This window comes from Nomascus leucogenys, chromosome 1a (genome assembly GCF_006542625.1).
Source record: "Nomascus leucogenys isolate Asia chromosome 1a, Asia_NLE_v1, whole genome shotgun sequence".
Taxonomy (NCBI): Eukaryota; Metazoa; Chordata; class Mammalia; order Primates; family Hylobatidae; genus Nomascus; species Nomascus leucogenys.
In genome coordinates, this window is record NC_044381.1 from 10,826,141 (window position 1) to 10,841,945 (window position 15,805).

Genomic DNA, 15,805 nt, shown 5'->3' on the forward strand with positions numbered 1-15,805 from the left:
TGAGAAGAGAGCCACCATCCTCCAGACCCCAGAATGGTAGATCCACTGACACCTTATACTGTGCACTTGGAAAAGCCACAGACACTCAATGCCACCTTGTGAAAGCAGCGGGGAGGGAAGCTATACCCTGCAAAGCCACAGGGGCAGAGCTGCTTAAGACCATGGGAACCCATCTTTTCCATCAGCATGACCAGGATGTGAGACATGGAGTCAAATGAGATCATTTTGGAGCTGTAAGATTTGACTGCCCTGCTGGATTTTGGATTCGCATGGGGCCTGTAGCCCCTTTGTTTTGGTCAATGTCTCCCATTTGGAACGGCTGTATTTCCCCAATGCCTATATCCCTATTGTATCTAGGAACTAACTAATTTGCTTTTGATTTTACAGGCTCATAGGCAGAAGGAACTTGCCTTGTCTCAGATGAGACTTTAGACTGTGGACTTTTGAGTTAATGCTGAAATGAGTTAAGACTTTGAGGGTCTGTTAGGAAGATATGATTGGTTTTGAAATATGAGAACATAAGATTTGGGAGGCGCCAGGGACAGAAAGATGTGGTTTGGCTGTGTCTCCACTCAAATTTCGTCTTGAATTTCCATGTGTTGTGGGAGGGACCAGGTGGGAGGTCATTAATCATGGTGGCGGGTCTTTTCTGTGCTGTTTTCCTGATAGTAAATAAGTCTCACAAGATCTGATGGTTTTTTTAAAAATGGAATTTCCCCCAAAAAGCTTTATTCTCCTGTCTACCACCATATAAGATGTGCCTTTCACCTTCTGCCATGATTGTGAGGCCTCCCCAGACATGTGGCACTGTGAGTCTCTTAAACCTCTTTCTTTCATAAATTGCCCCAGTCTCAGGTATGTCTTTATCAGCAGCATGAAAATGGACTAACACAATGGGTTTGGCAAGATTTTGTGAGTGAAGTGATAAGATAGGTGAGAAGGTGAGAAAGGAGTCAAATATATTTCTAGGTTTCTTTTGGGGAAACTGGGTAGATGACCCTTTAATTCACAGAAATGAGAAAACAAAAGAAAACGGGTTTGTGATAATATGAATTCAATTTTCACATATTGTAAGGTAAGAAGCTAATGTGCTATCAAATAGATATGTTGATTTGTTTCTCAGAAATGAGGCCTTAGGAGTACATATTGATTTCAGTGTCATGAGATAGAAATGACCCTTGAAGCTACAAGAGTAGATGAGTTCTATCATGAAAGCTATAGACTGAAAAGAGAAGAAACATGAGTGACTAGACTAATGTTAACTCCTAGGAGGGATACCTCAGAGAAGGAAAGGCTCAGGGAAAGAAGAAGGGTCAAATATATGAGGGGCCTGGTGATGGGTGAAAAAAAGACTGGATTCCACATGGAGAATCTATCCCATAGAAAAATTCCAGTTGAGAAAATCTTGGTTTTGATCAATGGTGTCCTGTGTCCTGAACACTGCCCATGGATTATTAAGTGAAGATACAAACCAAGTAATTTGTCATACTCACATCCCGCTTCATCTTCACCTTCGGACTCTATGGTTTGTCATTTTATTCACAGGCAGCCTTGAATTTTGAGTATAAAGCTGCTTAAATCTTCATTGTGTTCTGGGAAAGTAGCAAACTAACTTTTCCCTATTTCAGTGTTTGGTAGATACTATACCAAAGGTATAACACAGATACCTTTGTGAAGTGAATGACTACTCAGAAAAAACCCAATGCAAAATGCAAGAGCAAAATTGATTAATCTATCTGTGCTTGTCTGTCTGTAGACGAAAAATATGGACAAATTCCAGGGTCCAAGTATAGATAATGTAGTGCCAGGTAGTAATTTTTTTTAAGACAAGCTAAATAATATGCACCATGACTTGGTTACGCAGAAATTGATCCCCAAAATATAGTTGAATTTAAATGAATTATCTAACAGCTGGGTGACCTGTGAAAAATGCCATAATCAATACTTTACTGGTTAATACTGTCAACTCGATTGGATTGAAGGATGCAAGTATTGATCCTGAGTGTGTCTGTGTGGGTGTTGTCAAAGGAGATTAACATTTGAGTCAGTGGGCTGGGGAAGGCAGACCCACCCTTAATCTGGCAGGCACCATCTAATTAACTGCCAGTGAATATAAAGCATGCAGAAAAATGTGAAAAGGCAAGACTGTCCTAGCCTCCCAGCCTACATCTTTCTCCAGTGCTGGATGCTTCTCGCCCTGGAACACTGGACTCCAAGTTCTTCAGTTGTGAGACTCGGACTGGCTCTCCTCCTCCTCAAGCTTGCAGACAGCCTATTGTGGGACCTTGTGATCATGTACATTAATACTTAATAAACTCCATATATATATATATATATATATATATATATATATATACACATCTATCCTATTAGTTCTGTCCCTACTACAAATACATCTTTAAGGATTCACAGAGTTGTGCCAGCAGAGCCTATTTTTTTTTATAGAGTTTACTAGATTTGTAGATCAAAGGAATTATGTAGACACAATATATCTGTATTTCAGAAAGGTATACGTATTTTTTGAAGACAAGAGATGGTGAATTGACCCCTGGATAACAGAAAATTTAAAAGGATTTTAAATTGGTTCAGCAGTATTAGGTTTTGAATGAGAAGTCCCAAATAAGTGGAATCAGGAATTAGGAATGTTTTCATATTAAAGATTTAACGAAGGCTGCCTAGTCTGGAATGTCTTGAATTTGTCACTTAACATCCTACCTGCCTGGTTTTGGATTTGAACTGAGGGTTGATTAAATGTGAGCTACTATTGGAAGGAGTAGGAATGAGAAGATCTCAATTAATACTCAACAGTCAAAGGAAGTTATCTGATACACTGTGAAAAACAACTGTTTTATAGTGGTTCACACATGCAGAAACAACTTGGGTTAAATGGTTTCTTACTATAGCCATTTAATTTTCCTCTTTTCTCTTCATAGTATAACATCTGGTAGCCCAAAACTAAAGACATTACTAAGAAAAAAAGTAGTAAGCTTATCCGTGACTAAAGCATTCTACAATTCAGTGATCATAAATGATGTGTGCCAACAGATGGCAACTTGCCAAGGTATCTTTGGAGATATTCTATGGGACACAAGTTATCCTTCCCTATTATTTGGCTCTTTGATTCTCTATAACTACCTCCCTGAAATTCTTTCATTTCCTAAACTTTCCAGAACAGGAATATTCAGATAAGATCCCTGGGGACTCTTCTATGTCTCCTCAAACTCTTGATATAGTGAATTTTTCCCACATCAGCCACGTGTACAAGCTTATTTGTATGTATAAATGTAAAAACACACTTGCTACCTTGCAACATGCAGTATATCTATTCAATCTAATGCTTAGAATTAGTATTTTTGAAGAATCATTTAGTGTCAAATAGAACTTCTGGAAGTTGATAAAAATCAGAAGAAGGAGAGGATTTTTAGGATTGATTGGGATTCCCAAAATTTTATTCTAATTAATTTCCGTACATGACTTTTTTGTTATATCTTTTTACATTTCAACTGTATACAATTTATATTTTTTTACTATTATTTATCTAAAAAGATAGCAGTAAATGTACATGATTTTATAGCAATGTATATGAACTTGAGTGCAGATTGAGCATTTTTAACTGACGAAGTATTCCACCGAAACCTCCACTAATCAGAAAGTGAGGGCATGAGAAGTGCTGTTGAGTCTGTAGTTTACAAGAATTGGGAAAGTTGAAATTAACTAATGGAGACCTGGGTGCGATAAATATTTTAAGGAGCATGTAAGTGTGTGTGTGTGTATGAGTGTGTTTCTGTACAGAAACACACTCATACACACACACACACTTACATGCTCCTTAAAATATTTATGAGAGAGAAAGAGAGAGAGTTGGCAAATGGGGAGGAGTGTTGCTGAGAAACATGATACCAAGAAATATTAATGCGATACACTGGTAAGAGAGAAACAATGCATTAAAACATAATAGCTACATATTTGACTTTATGGCATAAAATTTATATATAATAAATATAGTGTATTAGCTTTTTAAAAATCATAGCTTCGGATCTCTTCGTGGACCTTCACTCAACTATTGCTTGTGAGCCAAGGCGTCAATATATATAATATTCTAAAAATTAGCTATAAGTAATACTAGCACAACTTTAAAATTAAAAATACTACCTTCCATTCCAGCACATAATTTTCATTTTATATCTGTAAGTTTTAATATCACTCCTATTACTAGAGTAATTAAAAACAAAAGTAAAATCATATTATAATTTTTTTTAAAAAAGAATTATTCTGTAATTAGTCAAGCAATGATGTTGACATCTTTTGAATCATGCTAGTTGTACCTTACGGCCAAGTCAAAGACTGTATTAAATTGAGCATTAAAAAGAAAAATTAGAATGAGTGAGACTTACCAATGTACAGCCTCCCCACACAAGATGATTTTATAGCTGGAGGATGAAAAGTATCAAACTCCTCAAGATTTCCCTGAAAGGAAAAGTGAGAGATAGCTTTAATTCACATTCTCTGGCAGTTGTATTATGTCACATTTAAGTCAATTGATCAGATAAAAAAGGAGAACAGGAAAAACTGCCTTGTAGATAAATGAAATTAACAAATCAGTGCTAAGAAATGATACCTTAAAATGAGAGTCTATATTATTTCTTTGATGTAAAGTATTGTAGCCTATAATATTTAAAGAATATACAGAATCTTTTAGAAGAATCAATATCATTAAAATGGCTATACTGCCCAAAGCAATCTACAGATTAAATGCTATTCCTATTTCACTACTAATGTCATTCTTCACAGAAAAAGAAAAAGCTATTCTAAAATTCATACGGAAAAAAATCTTGCTCTGATATAAAAGTTCATGCTGTAGGATACTAATTTGTTGATTAACCACGAACCCACTTTTTTAATGTCAAACCATTGTCTTCAATTCACAAGTAAAGTTAAAACTAAATTTATCATACCGAAATTCTTTCTTACAATAATCTCTGATTATTTAACCTCTATTCCTTCTGCTAAATCATTTCTTCCACCTAAATTCCTGCCTTTTACTCTTTCTTCTTCTCACATTCTGTCTCAGCTCCTGGATCTACTTTTTTTTTTTTTTAAGAACTTTTAAGTTCAGGGGTACATGTGCAGGTTTGTTACATCAGGAAACGTGTCATAGGCGTTTGTTGTGCATATTATTTCATCGCTGGGGTATTAAGCCTAATACCCATTAGTTATTTTTCCTGATCCTCTGCCTCCTCTCAACCTCTACCCTCCATTAGGCCCCAGTGTATGTTATTACCCACTGTGTGTCCATGTGTTCTCATCATTTAGCTCCCACTTATAAGTGAGAACATGCAGTTTTTGGCTTTCTGTTCCTGCTTTAGTTTTCTAAGGATAATGGTCTCTGGCTGCATCCAAGTTCCTGCACAGGAAATGATTTTTGTTCTTTTTTATGGCTGCATAGTATTCCAATGATATATATGTAGCACATTTTCTTTATGCAGTCTATTATTGATGGTCATTTAGGTTGATTACATGTTTTTGCTATTGTGAATAGTGCCATAATGAACATACACGTGCATGTGTCTTTATAATAGAACAATTCATATTCCTTTGAGTATATAGTAACAGGATTGCTAGTAATAGGATTGCTGAGTCGATTTTATTTTTGTCTTAAGGTCTTTGAGTAGTCTCCACACTGTCTTCCACTGTGATTGAACTAATTTACACTACTACCAACAGTGTATAAGCATTCCTTTTTCTCCACAACCTTGCCAGCATGTATTATTTTTGACTTTTTAATAATAGCCATTTTGACTAGTGTGAGATAGTATCTCATTGTGGCTTTAATTTGCATTTCTCTAATGATCAATGATGAGCTTTTCTTCAATATGGTTGTTGGCCGCATGTAGGTCTTCTTTTGAGAAGTGCCTTTTGCCCACTTTTTAATGGGGTATTTTTTTTTCTTGGAAATTTGTTCTTTATAGATACTGGATATTAGACCTTTGTCATAGGAATAGTTTGCAAAAATTTTCTCCCATTCTGTAAGTCGTCTATCTGTTGATAATTTCTTTTGCTGTGCAGAAGCTCTTTGGTTTAATTTGATCTCATTTGTTGATTTTTACTTCTGTTGCAATTGCTTTTGGCATCTTCGTCATGAAATCTTTGCCCACACCTATGTCCTGAATGATATTGCCTAGGTTATCTTCCAGGGTTTTTTATAGTTTTAGGTTTTACACTTAAGTCTTTAATTTCTGGCTCTTCTTACTTCCCTATCTAAGTTGACCCTTGGTCTACCTCTGCACACCCTCATCATTTCAGCCTTCCTTCAGTCGCACCACCCTGCTAATCAACAACTCCAGACCAATCTTACAGTCCATTTCCCCCATCCCAAATGTTATGGTGCCCAAATACGATAGCTTGAGTTCCTTATTCATGAAATTCCTTATTAGTGGTTTCCTGCTTAATAATAAAAGTTTACTTCATTAAAAAAATAGCATGAAAACATAAGTGAGTAAATACCAGCAAGACAGCATGCTTCTGACAATTAACTTTGGCCCTTGTTCAGAAGCGGAAAACCTATATCTTCATTTGTTTATGTTTAAAACTTAGGAGGCCATAGGTGAGTGTCTATATCATGTGGTGGAATATACCTGACCAATGATCATTTCAGATTCCCACTGGTCTGTAGGTGTAAAATAAACTTCACTCTTGGATACTCAACATTGGTATCTGGCAGTATACCCACTGATACTTATACTGCATATCTCCAAAATAAATGCAGTAGATAGAAAGATACAAATTTAATAATTATTTTAATAAAAGTCAGAACGGGTTAGGACTGACAGTCTACATACACTAGTGGAATCTCCGCTTTCTCAGGCTTATTTTAATCCCTTTCTCCTTGACATCTAAGACATACAAATGGTAGATTGTTGACAGGTAAATGATCATCAGTGTGTTACCCACATGCTTAATTCTCTGATGTATTTCCCTGTTAAGCCTGGATAAACATTCTAAAGCCCATTTGCTTATTAAGCATCAAGTTTATCAGCATTTAAGCGTCATACTCAGATCATAGCCCACCTTAAAATGAAAACTGATCACTTAGATATCAAATCAAATAGCAGCAAGGCACACCCACACACATACATCATGCACGCACACACACACACACACACACACACACACATTTTTCCAGGATTCCACAAACAGCACAAATAATTTTTATTTTATTTCATTGTACTACATTTTTGAAACGGAGTCTGGTTCTGTCACCAGGCTGCAGTGTAGTGGTGCGATCTCGGCTCGCTACAACTTCCGCCTCCTGGGTTCAAGTGATTCTCCTACCTCAGCCTCCCAAGAAGCTGGGATTACAGGCACGTGCCACCACAGCCCACTAATTTTTGTATTTTTAGTAGAGACAGGGTTTCACCATGTTGTCCAGGATGGTCTCGATCTCTTGACCTTGTGATCTGCCCGCCTCGGCCTCCCAAAGTGCTGAGATTACAGGCCTGAGCCAAATTTTTATTATTTATTCATTTATTTATTTAGATAGGACCTCAGTCTGTTGCTCAAGGTGAGTGCAGTGGCACGATCGTAGTTTACTGCAGCTTCAATCTCCCAGGCTTAAGTGATCCTACCACCCCAGTCTCCTTGAAGTAGCTGGGACTAAAGGTATGTGCCACCATGCCTAGCTAATTTTTTAATGTTTTGTTTTGAAGAGACAGGGATTCACTATGTTGCCCAGAATGGTCTTTAACTCCTGGACTCACGCAGTCCTTCTGCCTCAGCCTCCCAAAGTGCTGGGATTACAGCACCACGCACCACAAAATAATACTTAAAATAGAAAACTGATATGGCTTGGATCTTTGTCCCCATCCAAATCTCATATCAAATCATAATCCTCAATGTTGGAGGTGGGGCCTGGTGGGAGGTGATTGTATCATGGGGGCAGTTTCTAATGTTTTAACACCATCCCGCTCAGTGGTGTTGTAGCATGAGTGAGTAACAATGAGATCTGGTTGTTTAAAAGTGTGCAGCACCTCTCCACACCCTTCCTCCTGTTCCGGCCATATGAAGATGCCTGCTCCAGCTTCACCTTCTGCCATGAGTAAAAGCTCCCTGAGGACTCCCCAGCCATGCTTCTGTATATTGTGGAAATGTAAACTTATTAAACCTCTTTTATTTATAAATTACCCAGTCTTGAATATTTCTTTATAGCAGTGAAAAAAAAAACAAGCTAATTCAGAAACTGACACATTCACAAGTTCTCCATGGAAATTGACTATTAATATTTGAGAGAGGATCAATCTTCGTTTTCTCGAAAAAGATGTCATTTATCTTACATGCAAAAAAATGTTTTGTTAACCCGCAACTTTAATATCTAGAAAATAATTCCATTGAAGGTAGCTTTAAAGAGAGCTCAAATATCTCATCTTAAATGAGAAAGAAAAATGAAACAAACAAAGCTCTTATAGGCTTTGCATCCTACATAGTTATTATGTTCTTCATTTTCTTTTCAGTCATGTTCTCTCAAAAAGTAGTTTAATTTCACTACCTCTATTTCCAAACCTTTCATCACACCTTGTATATGAGAGTCTATCTACAGATATTGATATGTCTGAAATTGCCAGTAACCTTCCCATTGATAATTCCACATGCAGACTTGAATTTATTTTATCTGTCACATCTAATACTTGGTTCTACTGAACATGAGTACCATTTTACAACTTATCTCCTGATTTCCATGATGCTACTTTTCTCTTGTTTTCTTCCTGTAACTCTATTTATTCCTTCTTAATTATTGATCATGTATATCTCATGATATTTCTTCTCAGGACTTCATCTTTAACATTTTGCCCTTATCATTCTATAACATCTCTCATGATGGCCTAATACAAAGCCATGGCTTGAATAATAACCTATTACTGATAAATCCCAAATATATAGCCCCCAAATTGGACATTTTTACATGAATATCCCAAAGACACCTTTGATTCAACTTGTGAAAATATCCACTTACCTTTATTCTATTAATCTGATTTTGTGTTCTCTATCTCAGTGAACAATAACAATAGATAACATTGATTAAGCACTTATAATGTATCTTACACTTCTGATATCTTATGTAGTTACTCCACAACCTCATATTGGAGATACTAATATTATCACCGTTTTGAAAACCACAGAACTCATCCTCCAAGAGGTAAAGTTACTTGCCTGAATTCACACAGCTAATAATTATTAGAGTTGGGACCTGAACAGACTGCCTGCACACTTCAACATTACACCTTGAAAATATTTGCCCAGTTGCACAGATCAGATAATTTGGTCTCACTTCCTATTTGTCTTTTATTCATCTATTCTCAGAGAACTGTAATCACTTAGTTCTCTAGACTATGGGTATAAAATGTTGTATTATTATTATATCTATTCCCTCCCCTCAATCCCTATGGCCCTGACCTTGGTTTAGATCTTCACTTCTCTACCAGATTGTTTTAACAATTATTGCCCTTTACACTAGCTTCTAACACTGATGATAAACTTTAATCTCTGACCTTGATTCCAAACAATTTATTCTTTTGTTGCTTACAATGAGTCTAGGTACAAAAATGTATGACTATGAAAAAAGTTACCCTAAATGCCATCTTAGTTTTCAATTGGCTACATAAAAAAGGTGTATAGACATGTACGTAGATTTGTCGTTCACAAAACTCTTCCTATCCCTGTAACTCAAGGTTCCTACAGAATTAAATTCAAATCATCAAAATTATAATTGAATTCCTGAAAAACTTGAAATCATCTACAAAAATTATAAAAGTGATCATCCTATTTCTACTGTGACAATTTAAAACTTTTATTTCAATCAATAGAAAATGAATACAAAGAAAGACCATAATTTATTTGTCAGGTAAAGACTAAAAAATCCCAGTTGTCCATGTCCCTACAGCCAATTATTTGAATGCTATGTCAAAATAAAATTTTGAGAAAAAAGGACCTATACGAGTTTTCTTGACCAAAATGTAAGGTATATAAATCTCTATTATCTGTGTATGTTTACATATATGCAATAGAAGTTGCAATTAAAATGGGGAAAGTTACGCAAGTAAGCTAGATTACTATTATGTATTCAAATACATTTTAATTTCCACCTGAAAAATATTTTCCTTATATAAAGAACACTTAGTTTATGAACTAAAACTCCTGGGTTAAAATGTCCTATCTATCTGTGTTCTAAGGAAAGTCACTAAGTATGGCCCTCAGTTTTCTTTTCTGGGGGAAAAAAAACAAAGCAGTATGATTGTGCTACATGAATTCTAAGACTTTTTTTTTTATTCTGCTTTAACCCCTTCTGATTGAGATATATTTATCAAATTGGATACGACTGCTTTGTTATTATCATGTGAATCATACAGAGGACAAAATTTAAAGATGAAAACAATCAATAAAACAATATTATGTCTGTTTGGCAAACAAAGAATATGAGACATCTGTGATTTAAAATTTGAGCTTCAAAATTTTAATTATTCTAATTTCTAAGGAAAGCATTCAGAAGCTTAAATGCCATTCTCCTAAATTGCCTTTAGTTCAAGTGCATAGCAGTCAGAATTTCAAAGGCATGCACGTTGTTTTCAGTAATGGATGGCTTCGCTGCAAAGTGAGGATAGGACTGGAATGAAAATAGTGAAAGACAGCAGCAAAATCAGTGTTTGGTAGGTAAAACTCTATCTAGAAAAATAAGCTCAAATTAGAGAAAGAAGTGAGATAAGCAAGCTTTTTTTTGGTTAAATGGATTCATAAAAATGAATGCGATGTTGACCAAAGAACCCAAAAGTCTTCTCATTTTGTTGTCATTTGATGTCATTGAATTAGCAACACACACAGTTTTTATGCATGCTGGATGTAGCTTTGAATAAATGGATACCCATCCAGCACATTCAACAATTGGTCAAAACATTTTAGATACACCTAATAAGGGGTCGGAGGAGCAGATGTGCTTCTGCCCAAACTACACACTGAGAATTCCAATTATACAGGTAGCCAAATTACTATAACCTAATTGCCACTACCCTGAGTGTGGGATGCAATCACTGCATATTCACCCTTGTTTTTCCAAATAAACATTAGTGATCCTCTCAACAGACTATCCAGCTATGTAGGGAGAATCAGCAGCAAGCTACTTAGCAACCAGAGGCTAAATTTGGTTTCTGCAGACTTGTTTATGGAACTCAGATAGTTAACTTCTTCCTAAATCAGTGGTCATAGGCTAAAATGGCTTAAACGTTTTCTTCCCTAGCAAGAAAAGATTCTTTTAAAAATGAGAGAGAAAAAATGAAAGAATCTAGTAAAAATATATTAAATGCAAAATTAAATTGAGCACTGATAAACCTCACTTTTAAAGGTACTTAATCAAATTGAAATGTGTTCTTCCATCTCAGTTTCACACAAAGTGCAATATGTGCTACTTGAAAATTAGATAATCTGCTTAAGAGCTATTATTGGGAAACTCCACCCTCTTGCTAACCAAATTTACTGTAATGTGGGCGAGATTGTTTTTCTTTCACAATTTCTATTTGTTGTTTTGAAGAGTGATACATTTTTAAATGTTTTTCATTTGCTTAAAGTAAATGTATTTCACTGTTTTTGAAAAACAAGAATGTAAAAACATAAGTTTTCATAAAAGCACATGCTTTCTCTAAAAGAAAAATATATTTAAACAACTCACAAAAGCACATTATGCAGTAGTGAAAGAAAACAGCTTTTAAATATAACTATTGTAAATGATATTTTATTTTTTCATGCCCACACAAAAATTTGTCATTTGAGACATGTGTAGTTGTATCTTGAGGTAGTTTGAAATTATGTGAAAGACTGACTATATCCTTGAAGAGGTTTCAATTTTTATTTTGAATGTGCTAGAAAGAAAATAAATAGAAATGTGAAATTCAGTAGAACTGATTTCTAGGAAAATAAGGCCTAAAAAGAAACTGACTTTTAGATCTTATTTACAGAAAGTAGTTTTCTGAGTAGGTCAATAACCCACTTTTTAAGGACCTAAAATAAGATAGGACTACTGAAATAAGCATATTATGTTTTAGAACAACTATTTCAAATTCTTTTTATTTTCTACTGTATAAAATCAAGGAGTGGAGAAGGTGCAAAATCCTTCAATTGCCTTGTTATATTAGAGGCTTTACTAGATTCATTAAAAAAGTGTAATATGAGCAAGAAACATAAAAAAATCTCATGAGTCTGGGTATCAATGTTATGAAAATGTCACTAACTTATTTAATTTTACTGAAATTATAATTTTCTTTGCACAATCGTATACAGAAAATGATTAAGCACTTTTACAAAATTGTATTACTTTGGACAAAGAAACAATTCATTTCTTAAAGTTAATGTAACTTAAATAAGATATGAACTTTAGATCTATGCTGTAACTCATTAGGAGTTGCCTTCCCTGTGAATCCTAAATATAACATATGATCTCATCTGCTCGTCGCAAAATAACATCCTCCTTAGAAGCACATCTTCAGTGACAGAATTTCTGGAATGTATTCCTAGCTGAAGTAAAGCAGCATCTGCAGTACTACACAATCATCCTCAGAAGTATTGCTGTTTGGAATCAGAACGACAATGAATAATGTTAAGAAATAGGGCACTGCCCCTGTGGGAACACAGTGGCAGAGGTAGCAAAATGCTAAAACTTTCGACCGCTTTTCTCCAGAGATTTAAACACCAGCAGATAAGGCCCTGTAGGCATATAAAAGATAAGAACAAATTTAACCCCCTTTTCACCTGTTCAGCTGCCACAGGGGTCATTTCTCTATGTGTAATTTAAAATTTGTTCCATTTCTGCCGTACTATTATGCAGTTCTGAGGAATCAGCATAAAGAGGCATGCGGAGATAGAAGACTCAGAGATGAATCCTCAAAGTAGATTAATCTATTAAATGCAATCTATTAAAGCACCATAGATTGCCAACTTACACAAAGGTAGCTCTATAGAGCTGCAGAAAAGAAACCTATCTGTCTGGACCGTTTCCTGAGAACCCAGAATGCTGCTAGCCCTGCTCTAGGGTAGAATTCCACCCTCAGCACTTTTAGACTATTGCCATATGCTGGGATCCTTATTAAGATGCAGTTACCCTCAGGAAAGGTGAGAAGCAGAGCTACTAGCAGGACTACTAACACATTTGTGTTGGTGAAGAAACTGACAGAGATGATGCTGATTGTGGAAGGTAAAATACAAAGAACTGAGAAAATTGGAGGACCACCAGATGAGGGAGATGCAAATTGAAAGACTGAAGGCTACATTGGTAGGTGTAGCTTAGCACCAACACTAGCATACACTGTCCTTCTCCCCACCAGACCTCATTCAAATACATCTAAATGACAAGTAATTATCCAGAATTTAAAAAATCTTGACAATAATTTATTGCAAACGGAAAGAAAATTTCCAGGAGATTATTTCTTTACCTAGTATGAATGTATTGGTGAAAAAGTCTTTGAATCCCTAAAACATGTAAACAGTTGAAGAGTTTAATCTAAGAGATCAGTAAAGAAAGAACACTGAATTTTAACTGAGAATACTTTAATTCTAATCTGAGTTCTAACACAAATCAAATGTGGTCATTCATTGGATATTTCTAAATTAAAGTTCTCATCTACACAAACAGAGGGCAGTAAGAGCAGATAATCTCTAGGACATAATAAAGCTCTAAAGACACAAAGCTATAGAAAATAAAACATTTTCTGGTTGTGAATTAAAAATACAAATTTGATATTGCCTCTCTGATACACTTAGGCATCAGTTTTTATAAAACTTGCTATTTGTATGTAAAACTGATATATTAGTTAAATAATCAAAATGAATAAAATCACGTGGGTTTGAAAGGTAGCGCATCCATTGCTTTACTTAGAGATCAGAACGATGCTTGAGAAAGAAAGTCATTTTGATATTCCAACCATAAAGCCCTCTCTTTCAATGTGATGATTTATCCATGGGGAGTATTGCAGAAAACAAAGGCTGGCTATTACTCCTGGTAAAGGAGTAAAATCCTATAGCTTAGAGATCTTTGCCTTCTCTCAGTGAAACTCTATGGAATTCAGAGGTTAATTTGGAGTTCCTACGAGCCTTCTAAAAAAAGTCTGTAAAATTTTGTGTGAGGTGCATATGTACATTTTTCTAAGATGTTTTATAGTTTAGGTCCACAATTCAGAGTGGTTTATGATGCAAAAAAGGTGAGATGATGGTTCACACCTAAAGATCAAAATGATATAAAGAAACAAGAAGAAATATGATGTTTCCAAGGAGACATTCTAGGTAAGGATGAAGCCACTGGTGCTGCAGAATCATCCGTTGATTATTTCATGTAGGATCTACCTGCACACAGCTGCAAAATTCCAAAGTCTATTTTATCTCTGGTAAGATAAATATCTAAATTAGTGAGTGTACACAATGACTTGCAGTTCCAAAAGAATTTTGATCATAAGCTGTGACAATTGTGATTTATATTAACTCTTCTATTTTGATTACCGGCTATTTTTTATGATTTGTAACACAGAGACAAAAGCTCAGAATTGGAACAAATTTTTAGACCCCTCAAGTTCCCTTTGTAGAGGGTCTAACATGAGAGAGAGGAGGTCCATCTCAGGAATGTCATGAAAGATACCAGGGGAACTTGTTTCTTGTTCAACCACCCTGGCCATCTACTGTTGAAGACATATATAATTCACTGGAACTGTGAACGTGTGGAATGGATATTCTCCCTATAATTGTGTTTGTGATTATTTTTAACAGGAGTAAGAGAATAAGGTCTATGAGTTTTTCTCTAAAATAATACTTTGTGATTGAATAATACAGAGGACATAATAGATTATCATCAAATTTTAGAGGATATAAATTATGGTACTAAATTTTTCTTTATATTTAAAAATTGTTCAGCGGTGAAGTCTTTGTTCTAATTTATAGTGCTGGCTCTATACCCCAGGATAATATGTTTTCAGATGTAAAATTGGGATCAGACTTAGTTGACAGTTGTATTTCCTCATAAAAAGAGAACAAACAGAGGTGTTAAAATCATTGCTATCTGAACAAGTGTACAAACAAAATAGCCACAAACACAGAGAATCTAGATTTGAGAATTATGAAATAATTTGCTCTCACTTTTCATTTCTCAGTGTTCTCAAACATTACCTCACTTAACTGTCACTAGAACCGTATTAGATCATTAATATCATACACAATATGCAGACTAAGAAATTAAAGCTTCAGGAGGCTGGGAAATTTTCTGAAGTTTTCAGAGAGAGTAAGTAATAGAGCTGAGACTAGAACTGAAATTAAAATTATTATTATTATAATCATAGAGCAACACAAACCTTCAGAGGCTATAGGATAGATTTTGCAACTTCATCGGAATAGACATGATTTTAGTTATCATGGGCTTAGTATCCATTCCACTGACATTTTGGGACCATTCAATATTATCTCTCCCTTTGAGTATCAGTTTATGAGTCATTTCAGTGAGAGTCAACTAATAATTACAGTTCCAGAATCTCTTGCATATTGCAGAATATAGAGGCTACTCTCTCTGCAGTTCCAGATGGTATGCATAATCAATGCAGAAATTGCTCACTATGTATTTTCGGAAAAGACATTTATTCAAGATTCAGAGGTCAAAATGAGGTCTGGTAATCATCTATGAACTAATTTGCTCATCCTGTTTTTAAATTTGAATTATTAGGAGACAGTTCAGAAAATATCTATTTTAACTTTTCTTTTGCCAAAGTAGTATCCCTTTATTAACAGGCAAATT

General features: G+C 35.2%; 1 protein-coding gene across 34 annotated transcripts in view; it reads right to left on the bottom strand.

The window, feature by feature from the left end:
• PTPRD (protein tyrosine phosphatase receptor type D) overlaps nt 1-15,805 on the bottom strand; it is a 2,318,035-nt gene that overhangs the window by 1,722,607 nt on the left and 579,623 nt on the right. For all 34 annotated transcript variants that reach the window (XM_030814138.1, XM_030813761.1, XM_030813755.1 and 31 more), the window contains exon 3: nt 4,395-4,467. The gene's annotated coding sequence lies outside the window, so the exon portion shown is untranslated. The remainder of the gene's footprint in view (nt 1-4,394; nt 4,468-15,805) is intronic.